The following is a 16,542-nucleotide window of genomic DNA, read 5'->3' as shown; positions in this document are numbered from 1 at the left end:
TGTGACTGAAATCCTGACATAACCTGATGGTTTCCTTTCAATTCTCCCGCTGTTCTCCAGGGGATGCCAACCATTAATAACACATTTTAGGATGGAAGGGGGGATGGCTGTGCTGATTAGCAGGTAGCCATCAGTGGGTAGGGAGGGCGCACCTTTCTCGAGCTGTGGAGTGCCTTTATTATAGATATTTGGATGGGGCAGGAAAGGAGTGCCAAGCTGCTAATTTGAGGGAGCTGGTCCTGTTATTACAGCCCAGGGGAGGCAGGAGCAGTTTCCTGCAGAGCCGATAATGCACCTGCAGCCTGGCCACAAACCAGCAAGGGCACTGACCTGCAGTAAAGTTTCCCTGTAGTTCAAACCCCCATCAAAATAGTTTGCAAACTCAGCTTGCATTAGTGCAAAGTGCCCCAGGTGAGGGCAGGAAGGTAAGAAAAACTATTCAGCTAAATGCAAAACATTTTGCTTGATGATATATCTTGTTTTGAATTTAGCACCGAATTAAGAAATGGTTGAGTGCCATGAAAACAAAATGAAAGCCTTCACTTTTGGGTCAAATACAATGTTTTGGTTGATTGAAGTGAGTATTTGCTCCTTTTCTCTCATTATAGTGGAAAAAGTGCTTCAGGTCAAGACAGAACAGCTCTGTTTTGTTTTCCAAATGAACTGAAAAACCCATTTCGCTCACAGCTGTACCTGCAATATCTCGGCTACTCCGCTCCTGAGGTCCCCCGTGGAGCTCTCAGCAAAACACAAGATAGAAGACGGATTAAACTGTATTTCTTTGTGTTCCTTGCTCTTGTAGAGGTGAGAGTGAGCCACACCTCGCAAACTTGAGCCTCCCTCTGTTTCCCACCGTACTCTAACCCTTATCTCTAGGAAGGGTTCAAGTGAAGTTCTGGATTTTGCCCCTCATTCTGCCTCATACCTGTATTTTTCATTGTAAAATAATATTTGAGGGGATGCGACTTCCCCCTGTTACTGCAGGTCATGGAAAAAACAACGAGCCCAGGTGAGTCCAAGGGCATTTCCTTCCCTGCTCTGTCTGTCCTTTGGGTTCCTCCTCTTGGCTGTGCTCTGATGCACCTTCCTGCTCCCACCAGCCTGTGCCAAGCGGCTCCCTGGCATCACTGACTGAACACAGGGACTGGATTTTCATGCTGGGACACACGGGATTTGCTTCATGTCTTGGTGGGTCAGATTTCTGTTGGGAAATGGTGATTATGAAAAGACTGAGTGCTTTCAGTGTGGCTGGATTTGAAGAAAACAGCCTTTGGTACAGTGACTTGGGAGGTCTTGGTTGTCATGAGCTTTTGGATGCCCCTGAAATATATGCATGGCATGGGAGTGGAGGGGCTTGCCCATGGGGTGTGTTGTTCATTTGGAGAGTGGCCACAGGGGTAAAAACGTGGTGTAATAAAGTAACTCCATGCAAATAATCCAGAGGAAACAACAGACTTCCCCGGTATCCATCCCCCTCTGCATTTCACTGAGGTCTCCCTGCTCTCCCTCCTGTGTATTGGGAATACTTCAAGATGCAAAGTAGCCAGAGAGCTCTCTGCTTTTTACAGCCAATTTGCACCCTGCAAAAACCTCAGAAGCCCTTGGTTTCCCGTGCTAATAGGTAAGAACACGCTTCTGCATGTGCTTCACAGCAGAGCTGCCGTCGCTTGTGCCATCTCCTGGTTAATCCCTCTCCTGCCGGACCCACCGCCCTGGGGGCTGCGGCACAGGCAGTGACTGATGGGCTTGTGAACTCACTGCGAGCGAGGTGAAAATCATTTCCCCACTCCGTTAAACTTGAGAAAAATGGTTCTCAAGCTGTTTTGCTTCTCAGGGAGCAGTCCGGGGTGTATCTGCCACGTTCCCCTTCACCCCGTGCAAAGGGGTAGGAAAGCAGGTGGAAAACAATGCCGAGTGTGAGCCTGTAGGTGAGGACAGTTGAAACTCAGAAGGTGGACATGAGTAGCATTTTCTTTCCCTTTGGACTGTTAAAACCCAGTCTGGTTGAGAAGAGCCTGATTATGTATCTACCTCTTTCTTTTCAGCACTCCTTGGTTCAGTCTCTCGGTGCAATAAATCTCAGTGAAGAGTCGGCTCTGTTTGAGCTTTGCTTTCTTTGCAAAGGGACACGTGGGAAGTGACACCTCTGAGCTGGTTCTGGACCTCAGGAAATGTTGTCAGGAAGGAGCACGATTTTCTGACTCACTCTTTCCTCTTCACTGGGCTCTGGAGGCTCCGGCCAGGATTTACTGCCTTGTTCTCTCCTATCCGTCAGGTCTCACTTTAATGAGCACTTGGAGGGTCGTTCAGAATTACGTGGCTGTGCAAAGGGGCACAACCTCCGTGTAAGATTTAAGACCAAGTCTTGTCCCTACCACAGCTTTGACTCTGTGGATAGCACTTGCAGGTAAAACCCCATTAGGAAAGTTAATACATTTTTTGTTATTCTGTAATGATGCTGTACATGTGGGAACAAAACTATTCTGTGAGTTTTAAAGTTCTATCAGGATAGATTGTCCAGGGAAAAGTAATATTTGGAGCAAATGTGCTGTGGACTTTGTCTTGCACCTTCTGAGCCTTATCAGTGAAAGGTACACAGCCAAGGGCAGAGATTTCCACTTGCTTGGCTCATCCAGAGCACCAAAAGAGAGAAGTGGTCCAGGGTTTGGATGGCATCTATATTTTTCTTTTGTCTGCATAAGCATTTGAATAAAAATAAATATCAAATAATTCAAATGATAATTTCTGGGTTCTGGTATTTTTAGAAAACTATTTGTAGAAGCAGAGGCAGAGCAGAGAACTTTTTTCCAACAGGCTCCTGGAGACTAAAACCTCTCACATGTTTTAGAAAACAGCAGTAGAAAATGCTTTGTAAGGTTTGTTTCTTTTACCTCCCCTCTTCTCATGTCTGCTTATGGTACCTTTATCTTGACCTTCATATGGGCTGCCATATTTTTAGTTTCTTACTTTCCAAATGCCTCCTGCCCTGCTTTTCTTGTCTGGGGCTGCATCTGCCCAACTGATCTGTGACCTCTCAGAGAGAAACGTTCTGTTCTATCTCAGTGATGCAAGTCCAAAGCCAGAGCCACTGATGGAAAAGGCACCTAGTGATGGGTTCAGCACTGAGGACATGATCATCATTTTGGGGAGTAGAAGAGGTGCTCAAAGGAGCTCCAGGTCAGAGAATGATCAAATGGTTTGAGTTGGAAGGGGCCTTAAAGATCTTTCATTTCAATCCCCTGCTGTGGGCAGGGACAACTTTCACTAGACCAGGATGCTCAGAGCTCCATCCAACCTGGCCTTGGGCACTTCCAAGGATGGTACAACCATGGTTTCTCTGGGCAACCTGTGCCAGGGCCTCACCACCCTCACAGGGAAGAATTTTTCCCCTAATATCAAATTTAACCCAACTCTGTCAGTTTGAATCTGTTTCCCCTTGTCCTGGCACTCCAGGCTCTTGTAGTGGTCTCTCTCCATCTTTCCTTTAGGCTCCCTTCAGGTACTGGAAGGTCACAATTAGACTACCCCAAAGCCTTTGTTCTCCAGGCTGAACTATCCCAATTCCCTCAGTGTTTCCTCAGACCAGAGGTGCTTCATCCCTCAGATTATCTTGGTGGCTTCCCCTGGACTTGCTCCAACAGGCCAATGTCCCAGGTGTGCCTTTCCCTGTGTCTGTGAATGATGCCTGGCCTGTACCTGGGAGGTGAGCAGTAAATCAGACATAATGAGGCTTTGTTGCATCCAGTTATTTTGCCGTGTCCTCCATCCTGCTCTCTTTTTGTGTGTGTCAGCAAAGGCAAGGCAGGATTTATGGTCTCTTCTCACAGTTTCCAACACCTGCCTGTGCAGGGGAGGTTTTGCTTCTGTGTGCAGGGCCACCAACCTCATCCTTTTAACAAGCTGTTTCACAGGCTCCAAGTGACCAATGACTACCAAAACAGGCTCTTCACAGGAATATCCCAATGTGAAAAGATTATGCAATATATGAATATTTATTTATAGGCCAATTTCTGGATGATGACTATAGAGGTTTTTCTCTGAATAGTATGTGGAAAGACAAGTACTAAAGTGAGACTTTGCAGACTCCAGGTTTATGTTCTGTTCCATATTTGCTGTGCAGCCTCAGTCAGGTGAGTCCTTCTTTGCCCCTCTCTTCCCTCCCAGCCCAGCAGCTCTTGTAGCCTGTGGGGAGCTGGGGAGGCTCTGGCAGAGCTGATTGTTAAAGCCAGGGAACAAAAGAACACCACAGTAATGGAGACAATAGGAATAAACTCAGAAGAGCTACAGGCTTGAAGTGTGGCTAACTATCATGTAAGGTCACAGCTCCAAACACAGTCTAATCCCCAGGAGAAGCTCCTTGCTTCTCATTGTGTGGGTAGCAGTGTCTAGCAGGGATGAATGGGCCAGAAGTGGGGCCAGCTCGAGGGCTTTGGTGTTGCTAAAAGGTCTTGTCTTGGGCAGAGTTAAATTGTTATCTCTAGAGCAAAGAGTGCAGGGGATGCATGGGTGGTTGCTAAATTCACAGCATACATCAACCTCAAAAAAAATCCCTGAGATAAAAGGATGGTGAGGCTGGAGTGGTACCAGGGCCAGCCTGTGGGGGTGAGTGGACACTTGGTCTTAACCTCTTTGACTCTTCCTGCATCCCTGACAAAAACACGTCTGGGAGGTGATATGACAGAAATCACGGCCAGAGAGAGAACACAAGAGGCCAGAGAGGCCAGAGAGGCAGTGACATCCTTCTGTCCTCATGTCTCATCTTCTCCAACAGCAAGTCCTGGGGGGAAAGCAGGGGATGTGTAGAGTCATGTGTAAGCAGGGAGAGCTGGAGGTGATGCCCCCTGAGGGAGTCACTGCAGGAAACATCTCTGGCCACGTTCTTGGGTCGACTCCCCTGAGTCAGTGTCTGGTGTCATTGCTCACACTGCTGAGCCCTCCCTAACCTCAGGCTCCTGGAATTTATTTAGAGTTTTCTTTCTTTTATTTCAGACTGGTGGCAAGAGGAGACTGCTGTACAGATGACTCTGGATGGAATCCCTGTGCATAAAAAACCAGGGAGATGGAAGGCATTTGTCTCTTTAATGTTACCTTTCCTCTTTCTGGAGCCATCTATCTAGTGCCAGTCTGTGGGCCCACAAGATGATGAGATGGATAAAAGGGGATGATAAGCTTACACTAGAAGAGAACCTATCAACAGACCTGTTGATGTATTGCCCTTCTCAACTCAGATGGATTCAGGGGTGAGGGGAGGAAAAATTTTCCCCTAACCTTTTTTTGCCACTTTTAGATAACCATTAGCTCTCCATGGACCATGACTTTCATTTCCCATCAGCTTTGAATTACTTAGTCTAGGACTGAGCTGAAAGGTAATTTCAAGAGGCAAAAAAGAGGTGTGCAGAAACCCAATTTTTTATTTAATTGTGGCTGGCTTAAACTCTGCCCTATTTAGGGCTTGCATCAAAGACAGGCTGATATTATGGTAGGCAAGGGAAGATCACAGGCTTGTCTAGATGGTCAAGGAACTGTGGACCAGTCCTGCAAGGAAACTGGAATGATAAAACAGTTCAGCAGAGGTACAGTCACTATTACCTTCAGGATAAGGGCTTTGGTTTGCACAGCCATGTAACAATGAATAGTACACTGATTTTTGTGTATAACTGTACAGGGAACAGAGAGCTTTTAAAAACATTTTTAACTAAGGTTGCAAGTGCCACAAACCCTTAAACTGAGAGGGTTTAGGAATGGATTTGGTTCTTCACACAAATTTGTGCTTTGTCTCCTTCCTTCACATTGAAATAGTGCTTAAGGACAGAAGCAAAATCACTGCTTCACTTGGAAGAAACAAATGGCTCCACATCTACTGTGTCCCCTCTAATGAATTAAAACCTCTCTCTGGACTGCAGTAGAGATCCTCTGGGCTGGTTCCCACACCTCCCCAGCCATCCCTCACCCTGCTGGAACCAGCATCCTGTCAGCAGGGAGCTCAGACTTCACAGAAACACCAGTTTTCATTTTCCTTCTCAGTGGAGCTTTTTCTCTTTGTACAGACATGAAATTCTGTGTTATTTTCCTGACACTGTTGAGAGCTCTGCACAAACAGGAACCCATGGCAAGGATTTAATAGGAGAACTGGGTCATGCAGGGCAGTTGAGTAGTGGAGAGTTCTTTACCCACAATGAGCATAAAGTCATAGAATAACAGAATGGGTTGGTTTGGAAGAGACCTTGAAGACCATCTTGTTTTAACCCCTTGCCATGGTTTCCACTGGACTTGGCAACCCCAAGCTCCATCCAACCTGGTCTTGAACACTTGCAGGAATGGGGCAGTCACAGCTTCTCTGCCCAACCTGTGCCAGGGCCTGCCCACCCTCACGGGGAAGAATTCCTTCCCAATATCCAACCCTGTCAATTTGAAGCCATCGCCCCTCATCCAGTCACTCCATGCCCTTGTCCAAACTCCCTCTCCAACTCTTTTGTCACCCTTTTAAGCACTGGAAGTGCAACAAAGTCAATAAACCAAACAGGAATGGGAAAGAAGGTGAGAGATTTACATTATTCTTTTTCAAGGTTTGCTTTCCTCCCCTTCAGAATAGATTTCCCCTTTCTGGATCATCTAGTGCAAAAAACCCACAAATGCCTGAAGTCACAAGTGTTTGCAGCCTGAGGAGCTCAGTGCCTGGTGGCTGTGCTGGCTGTGCTGTTGGGGCAGAGAGAACTCTGGCTTCAAGCAGTGGCTCTTGATCAAAAATGTAGAGGGGCACTAGAAATTAATGTAGCTCATCATGTTCATAATGGTCACAGTGCTCATTAGAAAGTGCTGTCACTGTTCAGTGCCTCATAGTTTGCTCAGTGAAATTGCAGCTGAGGCTACTTTGCCTGCCCCTATCCTGCTGATGGCTCTCCTCTTCCTCACTTAGGAGAGAAAAGATAAAATTTACATTAATTAAAAACCTATTGATGACAAGATGTCAATACCAGTACAACAGTCCATGTTCCTGTGTATCAACAGCCTCCTAAATACCACCAATCCAATGTAAGACAGCACCAATGTTCTAATACCTATAAACTGTCCTCACTAATTGAGGAAAATGATTAAAAGGCCCGATTTGGTTGTTATCTGGGTGTGGGATGGGGTGATGAATCACTGCAGCACCCAAGAGTGAGGCAGGAGAAGTCCTGAGTGCTGAGCACTAACAGAGGGGGCTCCCCAGAGCCCTGGCACAGGCTGGGGGTGCTGGTCATGTTTGTGTCTGTCCTCTGAGCATCCTAGCAGGGCAGAGGCAGCTGAATCCCTGCCAGGATGAGTGTTTCCAGTCCTGCTGAGCCAGGAGGGCAAAGCCTGGTGGGATTTGCAGCTCCTGCTGCTGCTGCTGCCAGGCAAGGTGGTGCTGCTGGGAAGATGCTGAAGGGATGTTCCCTTGTAAACACTGTCCTGAACATGCCAGTGAGCAGCAGGAGCCAGACAGGTTGTCCTGGGCCCTGGCACAGGTGCCATGGGCAGCGAGTCCAGAGCATTTCAGCTGCCACTGGCACTGCTCTGCTTGCCCAGGCATGGAGCTGGCTCTGCCTCTGGGCAGGGCTGGGGGGCACTTCCACACTCGTGCTCAGGGCACAGCAGCTTTGTTCAAACTCCCTCAGAGAGTCCCTGGGAGAGAGCCTGGCACACCATCCTGCTTGAGGAGGCCAAAACTGTTTGTGCTGCTTATTGGCTTCTGTGCTTCCTCCTTCCCTCTGCTAGGCCAGGTGGGGTGTCCCATGTTCCCCTTGCACACTGTTCCCTAAGCCCAGCAGCCAGAAGTTGGGTTCAAACCAGGGTAATTTCACCCTCACTATAATCTGAAAATCTCTCCTGGTCCCTCCTCACTTGGCCAAGAGCACCAGGCTCATCACTGTGGTCCTGTGGAAGCTTTGGGAGCTCCAGGTTGGAAGTGCATGTAGCTGGCATCCAAACTTGCACATGGAGTGGTCCCAACATCACAAAGGTCCATTTCACAAGGGTGATGGCTTTGAAGGATTGAGACAGTTTAAAAAGAATTAATTCTATTTAGTCTTTGTCTTATTTTGTTTTGTCAGGTTTGCTTGTTCTGTTTTGTGTTTTTTTTAAGTTTGTTTTTTATTTGATCTGTGATGACATTGCTTCTCGGTGCTATCAGTGGAAATGTGCTCTGACATGGAAAAAGGTTTTCAAGTTTCCCCCTTTGTTTCCAGGGCCCTGTGAGTTGTGCCAGGAGCTGAGGGGAATCAGAGTGAGATGCTTTGGTTTGGCTGGTCCTACTCCTACAGTTTACTGTAGCTTGTGGAATTCTTACGCCCTGCTTTGGGATCCAGCAGTAGCAGCCCTCCCTAAATGCCAAATAGTCATATATTTTATAAATATTTCTCACACCCAGGTTTGAAAGTGACTTCAGAATTATTCCCTGAGGAGTTTGATCCCTGTCCTACAGATGGAAAAATATCTGCTGCAGCACCCGTGGGACTCCCTTCCACACTGCTCTGATCTAACCCTCAGGAAGTTTGAGCCTTCCTTCCAAGTGAAGACAAACCCATCACCCCCAGGTTGTAGAAAACCTGAGCTGTGGACAGATCTGGTGTTTGCAGTAGCAGCACCAGGCTGAGGGGTGGCTGTGGCTGAGGAGCTGCCAGCCCTCCTGCAGTGAGCTGGTGCAGCAGGGACAGGCAGCAAAGCCCTTCCAAAAGTCAGATTTAACACCTCTGTGTGGAATCTGGGGGGAAAAAAAAGCGTTTTTCTGGAGCTTCTCTGCTCCATTCAGCATTTTGACAGGTGTATGCCAATATCCAGCATTCCCAGGACTGCTGTGGGAAAGAGGGACAGGCTTTTTGCTGCGAAGGTCCAGACTCTGATGCATTTATCCTCTTGAGCAAACACCACTAAGCTTCACTATTAGCTCCTTGTATTATGTAAATCATGCAAGAAAAGGCATCCACTGACCTGGTCCATAAACTCTAAATGGTCCTGAAGGCCATGAAGATGGACAACTGGTTTGAAATCTCAGACAGAAGCACTGCATGCTCTGTTGAGTTTCTCATTAGGATTTTTGTCCCCTGTCTGTGTTTTTCACACTCACTGGACTGTACATTTGCATGCATTGTAAGGAGAATGGCTGCAATCATCATAGGTTTTATTATTTTTTAAATCTTCATGCAAACATAAAGCACATAAGCAAATTGTCAAAGATAGAGGGAAACATCCCATTTTTGGTCTTTTGGTGTTTTCATGTCTCTTGTGGTCAAAATGCAAATTTAGCCTGGGCTGCAATCTAAATTCTGCAGGGAGTTGTAGTTGACAGGAATGAACCATGTGGTGAGGGTGCCACATGAACTGAACATAAACATGAATTAAACCCTGCAACTTTGAAGGAGTGAGGGCTGTTGAAAAACTTGTACTAAAAATGTAAATTTTAAACTCTAAAAGAATGGATGGGAAGATTTAATTGCCTCCATATAGGGGTTACATGAAAATTATGGGTGTCAGAGAAGACGAAATGTACCTCAGGAATCAGAATAGGCTGTTAATGTGTGATGGATGAATGGCAGGAGCCTGACAGAAGGCTATTAGGCAGGTGCAATTACACAGAAAATGTGTATAAGTGGTTAAAAAAGGTAAGTGGAAGGCAGGAGCTCTTACTGGGTTGCAGCAGGGGCTTTGCATCATCCTGCAGCCTTGGACTGAGTTTAATTCTGAGCATGGCTGGTTGGACCACTCAGAGTGCCACCCTTGCCTGGATCCTGGGAGCTTTGTAACCTTGTTCTGTGGCTGGACAAGTTAGCCTGTCCCTTGGAAAGCATGTTGTATTTGGGCAGTGTCAGTGCCAACCCACCTCCCTGCTGAGACTGGGGCACAGGCTGGGTGTCTCCACATGTGCACAGTGAGGGGGGGCAGGACAGAGCTGGGCTTTTAGACATCTTTAGACTCCCTTTGCAGAGAATAGCCCCCCCATACTTTTAAACTACCCTTTGTCTGAATAGTTTGAGACCTGACATTGCAATAAGCTGAGGAATGACTGTTTGGGCTTCCCCAGAATGCACAGGAATGAGCATGGGAAGGTGGAGGTGTCAGGTGGGAGGTTGTGCTGGTGGGATGAGGAGGCCAGTGGTTGGATTTAACTTAACTATGAATGGGTCAGAGCAGGATGGCCTTGATTGTTCACTGAGAGCCCATTCTGCTTCTGCTGTACATGATTTCTTGCTGCCCAGGAACCTGCCTGTGCTAGCATTGCAGGTTGAAATCACCACAGGAACATCTCCAGTGCTGCCAGAGAGATTCCATGACAATGTGGCTTCTGTGGTCCATCCATGGGTAAGGGACATGTGTCACCAGCTCCTCTGGAGTGGCACTGAGGCAATGGGAAGTGTCAGAGGCTCCCAGAGCTGTTGAGGTGTCACTGTTGTTGGCAGAGGCAGATGAATAGAGAAAATAGAGGAACTATTTACAAGAGTATGTAGTGACAGGATGAGGGAGAATTGCTTCAAACTGAGAGTATATTTAGATCAGATATCAGGAAAAATCCTTCCCTGTGAGGCAGGCCCTGGCACAGGTTGCCCAGAGAAGCTGTGGGTGCCCCATCCCCAGAAGTGTCCAAGGCCAGGTTGGACAGGGCTTGGAGCAACCTGGGCTAGTGGAAGGTGTCTCTGCCCATGGCAGGAGGTGGAATAAGACGATCTTTAAGGTCCTTTCCACCCCAAACCATTCTGGGATGCTGCTTCCCATCAATAAGGGTTGAAGACACAGACAACAAAAAGCAGGCCCTGGCACAGGGTGCCCAGAGAAGCTGTGGCTGCCCCATCCCCAGAAGTGTCCAATGCCAGGTTGGACAGGGCTTGGAGCAACCTGGTCATGGGAAAGGTGGCCCTGCCCATGGCAGGGGGCTTTGAAATAAATGATCTTTAAGGTCCCTTCCAACTCAAACCACTCTGTGATTCTGTTTTTATACTGGCTGTGTAACTCTCCCCTAGCCCATACTTTTCTCTTCCGTGTGTTTCTCCTTCTCTTCAGTTTGGAGGAAATCCTTTTATCTTTGCCAACTCCTTTTCTCCATGATTTATGCCATTCCTGACTCCCAGCACTGCCCCTGGGTCACTCTGCCTCTGGGTGTCCCAGATTCTTCACGTGCTTGTTAAAGCCCACTGCAAGTTGCCACAGGTACAAGAACAGCAAGAAGCCATGGATTTGGGAAGTTCTCAGAGCTCCTTTCCATGCCTGGCAGCTTGAACTGGTGGAATCATCCATTGGAAATAAAGCATTTGAGGAATACAGCTACTGATTGTTATGAATGATTTCTGTATTTATTTGTATTGCTGTAAACTCCATTGACTCCTGGGTTGGAGCTCTAAGGTGTTAAACTTTGCACACAATTGCACTAACACAGTGTTTAGTCAAGGACAGTGAACCAGGCAGGTGTGGGGCAGGACAGGGAGGTGAGACATTCACCTTTGGTGTGCTGAGTGACTGTCACACTGCAACCTGCCCTGCAAGGTTTCACAGGCATCTTCTCATAGGTAAGTTTTAATGAGGCATTTGGAGGAGGACAACAAGCTTTTGCATTCCTCCCATTGGCAGCAAGGAAATATAAAAAAAATTTAAAAATTTATAAAACATAAAAAGAAAAAAATTATCTTAGAAAATATAAGTGATGGGCAATAAGAGCTGGTGCCATTATCAGAGCAGGAGGTGGGCTTGGTGGGTTTTACTTGTCTCCAGGCAGGGTGTCTTTGCTGCTGCTGAGCTGCCCATCTCTCACTTCTGCCTATTACGTGCTGGAGTCCATCTGTGCTCTCTCACACACATTTTAGCCCACAGCCTGGCTTGCAAAATCAGCCTTCTATATATTAACAGTTGCTTATTCACCCCGTGGGAGGAGGCACAGCATTTCTCGGTGCTGTTTCTATTCCCTGGATTGCACACTCAGTCCAGTCCTGTGTGCTTATGAATAACTCAGCCAGGACTGAGCTTCATAGCTCTGCTGAGATTAATGAAGTGAACTTTGGAAGATGGCAGGCAGGTTCCTTACTCAGAGCACTCTCAATTCAGTGAAAATACCTCAGCTTTGTTGAATTGTAAAAACCAAGAAAAGCCTGATTTTTCCTGGAAGATTAACACGTGCCCATAGGGATCACTGAGCTAAAGGGCACTGAGCCCAGGCCAGGGGCTGAAGAGACCCCAAAATAATAGAAGTTAACTGACAATATCAGTAAATTGCTGCAAACAGATTCTGAAATTATAAAAGTTAAATAACAATATCATTAAACTGGCAAATTTGATTTCAGTAAAATTAAGAAGTATCTTCTCTGGTGCCTCATTAGCTCTGCCCAGTTGACCAGCATATTTCTTTCTCAGCAGCCCCATATAATAAGTCCTGTTTTCAATTAATCTGAAACAACAATATTTTGGATCCATAACAAAGCCCCTCACCACTTGCTGAATGTTCAGTGTTTTAACTGAGTTTCATCCCTGGGAACACTCATATGACAATTACTGCATCGCCCCCAGCTTCGCTGTTTTCTTTCAGGCCCAGACATTTCTCTGCCTTTGCAGGGCTTTTAGTAAAGACATTTTTATTTACATGGCTATTATGTTTCTGTCTTCCATCAGGCTTCCATCTGGCTGGGCAGTTATGAAAGTATTAATCATTGGGGTGTTTAGACACCCACTCCAGAACGGGAAATTCAGAACTTCGTGGCAAGATTTTCCATCAGATTTCACTCCTTCAAAGTGTTATTGATTTCACTCAAAGAATAGGTTTGAATGCTCTGAATGTTTTAACGAGTTCCTGTTTTTGTACCTGTTTTCCAAAGTTAGAAACTTTGATTATTTCAGGTGGGTTTTTAATTACATCCTAAGCATTCTTACCCTCAATAAAGCTTAAGCATGATTTTAACACACTGAATTTAATTGACTTGAATGAGGTTAAAAGGTTTCCAGTTTAAAAATCACAGCTCTATTGGATTGCAAACTTTCACAGATTGAGGACTTTCCAGAATTAGGACCTGTGTGCTCAAACTCCCCTCCTCCTATTAAATAGTTTAATACAACCATAAAGTCTCTGCCTTTTTTAGCCCTTGAATTCCTGGGGTTACAGTTTAGCTGTGGGCTTTTATTGTGTGTTTTTGCCTTGCTGTCTTTGCACTCGCTAAATTGTTGCTATTATTGAAGGCAATATAACACAACTGAAAAGGGATAATACACCAGAGCTGTGTGTATTTAACAAATATCCAAAGGCCATCAAGAAATAATTTTGACCGTGCCCCTGAATATTGAATTTCGCCTGAGAGTCAAGACAGATATGAAACATAATTCTGTAGCATCTGTTCTGCTGCCATCCAGCTGCAGGCAAAGAGGTTTGGGCTTTAAAAAAAAATAAAGAAATGAAAGAAAACAAAACCTGAGACAGCTGAAAGCAAATCAGAGGGTGAGGGTGAGGTGAAGCTCTGCTGGCTGGTTCTTGAGGGCAGGAGGGACCTTCTGAAAGAAAACAGAGCCAAGCTGGAGACCAAAGGTGGGATTTTTACTGTTTTGGACACTTTGGAAATCTAACAATGCTGATGGGAAGGAGATTGTGAGAATACCTCCCAGGAGACAAGGTGTGAAGGCTCAAAGATGGAACGTTTGAGCCACAGAAATCCTTTTGCCTGGAAAATAGAAAATAAATGAGAACGGCAAAATAGCACATTTATGAAAGGGCCTAATCTGGAAGTTGTTTATAGAGGAGAAAACCCATGAGCCAAACTAAAGAGAAATGAGAGAATCACAGGTCTAAAGTAAAGTTCTGACTACTGTGCACCAAGGTGGATCATGTGGGTCATTCTCCAGAGGAGAATTTACTTAGTTTCGGGTGAAAATCTTTGATCAAAGAATCAGAGTTATGTAGAAAATCTGAGTTTTCATTGAAAAAAATGAACGTGACCTCAGAACCCAGCCTGGGTGGAGGCACAGCATTCAGCACCCACCCAGAGTGTGCCAGCTGTGCTGCAGGACCATGGACTTGTGTCCATCCCTCAACTGGCTCCACAAACATGACAACAAATAAAGCAAAACAGCACCACAGGAGGAAAGCAGCACCTTTTCCGAACAGTTTTCTTGCCTGGCTGGCTCAAGCTCAGATAAATGTTAGAAAGTCCCAGAGAGATTAATACCCAGTGTGTGAGCTCTGTGTTGGAGGGTGCCTCAAGGACTTTCAGATCAAACAGAGCCAGCAGTTTTAGGCCACACCCAGAACTCTCAAATCAGTTTGTACCCTCAGTACCTCCCTATGTATCCAATCCTCCTCCTGAGTTGGGTGTTGCCATGTAGGATCCTTAAAAGATTTGTATTGACTTGTCCATAAGGTCTTCTTTTGCTTCCTAATTATATATTGGGGCAACATTGCCAATTAAACAAGAGGAAAATCTCCTTAATAATTCAGCATCATAAGAGTAATGAGTTCATTAAGAGGTTTGGATGGATTAAGTCATGCATAAGGGCTGGAGTTATAAGACAAGAGTTAAACAACCCATTGTGTTGCTATAATTGGAGGTATAGGAATTATAGTCAAGGAGCACCAAAAGGTAATTTCCATTTTAGCTAAACCCTTTCTTATTCCCTCTGGCCACTAATTATCATATTTCTTCCCTGAAACACATCTCCCCTATGTTTCCAAGCTTCTGTAATATCCATGTCATTATAATAATCTCAAACCCTCACACAGACCAGTGAAATTCTCTCTTTATTTTTTTTTTTGTTTACACAAGGTCATTTGTGAGCTATTTACTGCTGAGAGCCTGATCTTGGCTTCGGTTCAGCTGATCAGCAGGCACAGAAAGACTTTTAAATCAGAAAGACAAATAAATATTTGAAAGTGATTAAGCTGAAGGAAGGTTCAAGCGTATAATGTTCCAGGGCTGATTGAGACACATGAAGAAAGAGCAGAGGGAAAGTGAATTCAGCCATCTCGTGGTCTGAGTGCTGCAGAGGGTGATACATGGGGGGTGAGGTCACCTGCTGGTCTGAGGTGCTCTCACAGGCTGGGAGGAAGGTTCATTTAAACTTCCACAGTTTGTTTCAACTGGCACAACTGTGCTGAGCCAAAGCAGATGGTGTAAATCTGAGCTAGGCAGTTAAATGCCTCCCTGCCATCCGATCCCGTCAGATCTCAGAAGCTCAGCAGGGTCAGCCCCGGATTAGTGCTTGGATGGGAGACCTCCTGGGAAATGCCGGGGGCTGTAGGTTCTAGTCCTGAGGACTTCACTGGCACTGTCCAAGCTCGCTCGGCCGTGGCAGATGAACCTCAGGACTGAAACGGTGGGGCCAGTTCTGCGCACGCTGAGCCTCACCTAAAATCCACTGCGCAGGCTGGAAGGGGCACACCCACGTGGGGACAGCCCTGCCCAAACCTTCCTTCGCGAAGCCGAGACACACACACAAATCTGAGGTGCACCCATGAGATCAGGATCTTTTGTTGTTCCTTCTTGCTGCCCTGAATTCTGTATGTGCAAAGTGTGACTGCTGGCCCTGAGACAAAAGAATAACGTTTGTTGTAGGAAGAACTCGTGTTTAATACATGATAGATGCACATTTCAGCACTTAAACTGAACTTCCACAGACGGTGCAAAGAGGATAACTGCATCTGCAGATGCATTTGGTGAAAATAAGGAGTGTGCAAATGGCACATGTGATTTGGTACCCGGTGTGGAAAATAGGTCAGCATGATCTATCACTGTGGCCTGTGCTTTGTGCTGGTTCTGCAGTGAGTGGAAAGTTTCCAAATACCTGACATATTGGCTTTTCTGCCTTTTAATGGATACTCCATATTCCATAATAATGGTGACATATACAGTCGGTGTTCCTGCCACTTTGCATTGACCTTTATGGGCAGGCAAAACACCTCGGCCACTTCCTCCTCTTTTTCTTCAGCAATCCCTTAACATACACTACAATCACCCCGAAATGCATTCAGAAAATCGTCTCTGATTGCACAGCTAAGGAGCACTACTCTGTATTGGTCATTTAAATCATCTTCAAGGGTTTCATTGATGAAGACTTTCCGAAAGGAAAGAGGCAACAAGGAAGATCTATTGAATTTTGAGCCACTGTATGCTGGGTGTTACATTAGAACTTAAATCAGATCCAGCATTTCACAAGGAAAGGAAAACAGAAAAGTCAAGTGAGATAAAGGGCTGTTTATCCATAGGAAGACGTGATATGTGTAAGAAGAGCCACCTCACAAAAGGGTTAGCTGTTCAAAATGCTCCCTTAAAGAAGATACAATTAGAGCTTAATCGCTGCTTTCTTCAGTTCAAAGCTCCCCCATCTCAGCTAATGAACACGTATGCCAAGTCAGCCCTATTTGTACCTTGCTTATCTTGACCATTTAACGAGCTGGCTCTTTGCTAACGCTGCTGTTTGCACATCCCCGGGTGGGAGCAGAGCTCCTCTCTGGAGCTCGGGGCTCGCTCCGTCCAGCGTGTGAAAGATTAGATGTCATTTCTTCCTTCTAAGGAAGTCCTAACAATGAATTTACTAATAAGTTCATAAAAAGCTAATGAATGG

The sequence above is a fragment of the Pithys albifrons genome, chromosome 18, assembly GCF_047495875.1.
Source record: "Pithys albifrons albifrons isolate INPA30051 chromosome 18, PitAlb_v1, whole genome shotgun sequence".
NCBI classification, from domain to species: domain Eukaryota; kingdom Metazoa; phylum Chordata; class Aves; order Passeriformes; family Thamnophilidae; genus Pithys; species Pithys albifrons.
The sequence above is the reverse complement of the archived record's forward strand: the minus strand, read 5'-3'. Positions refer to the sequence as shown.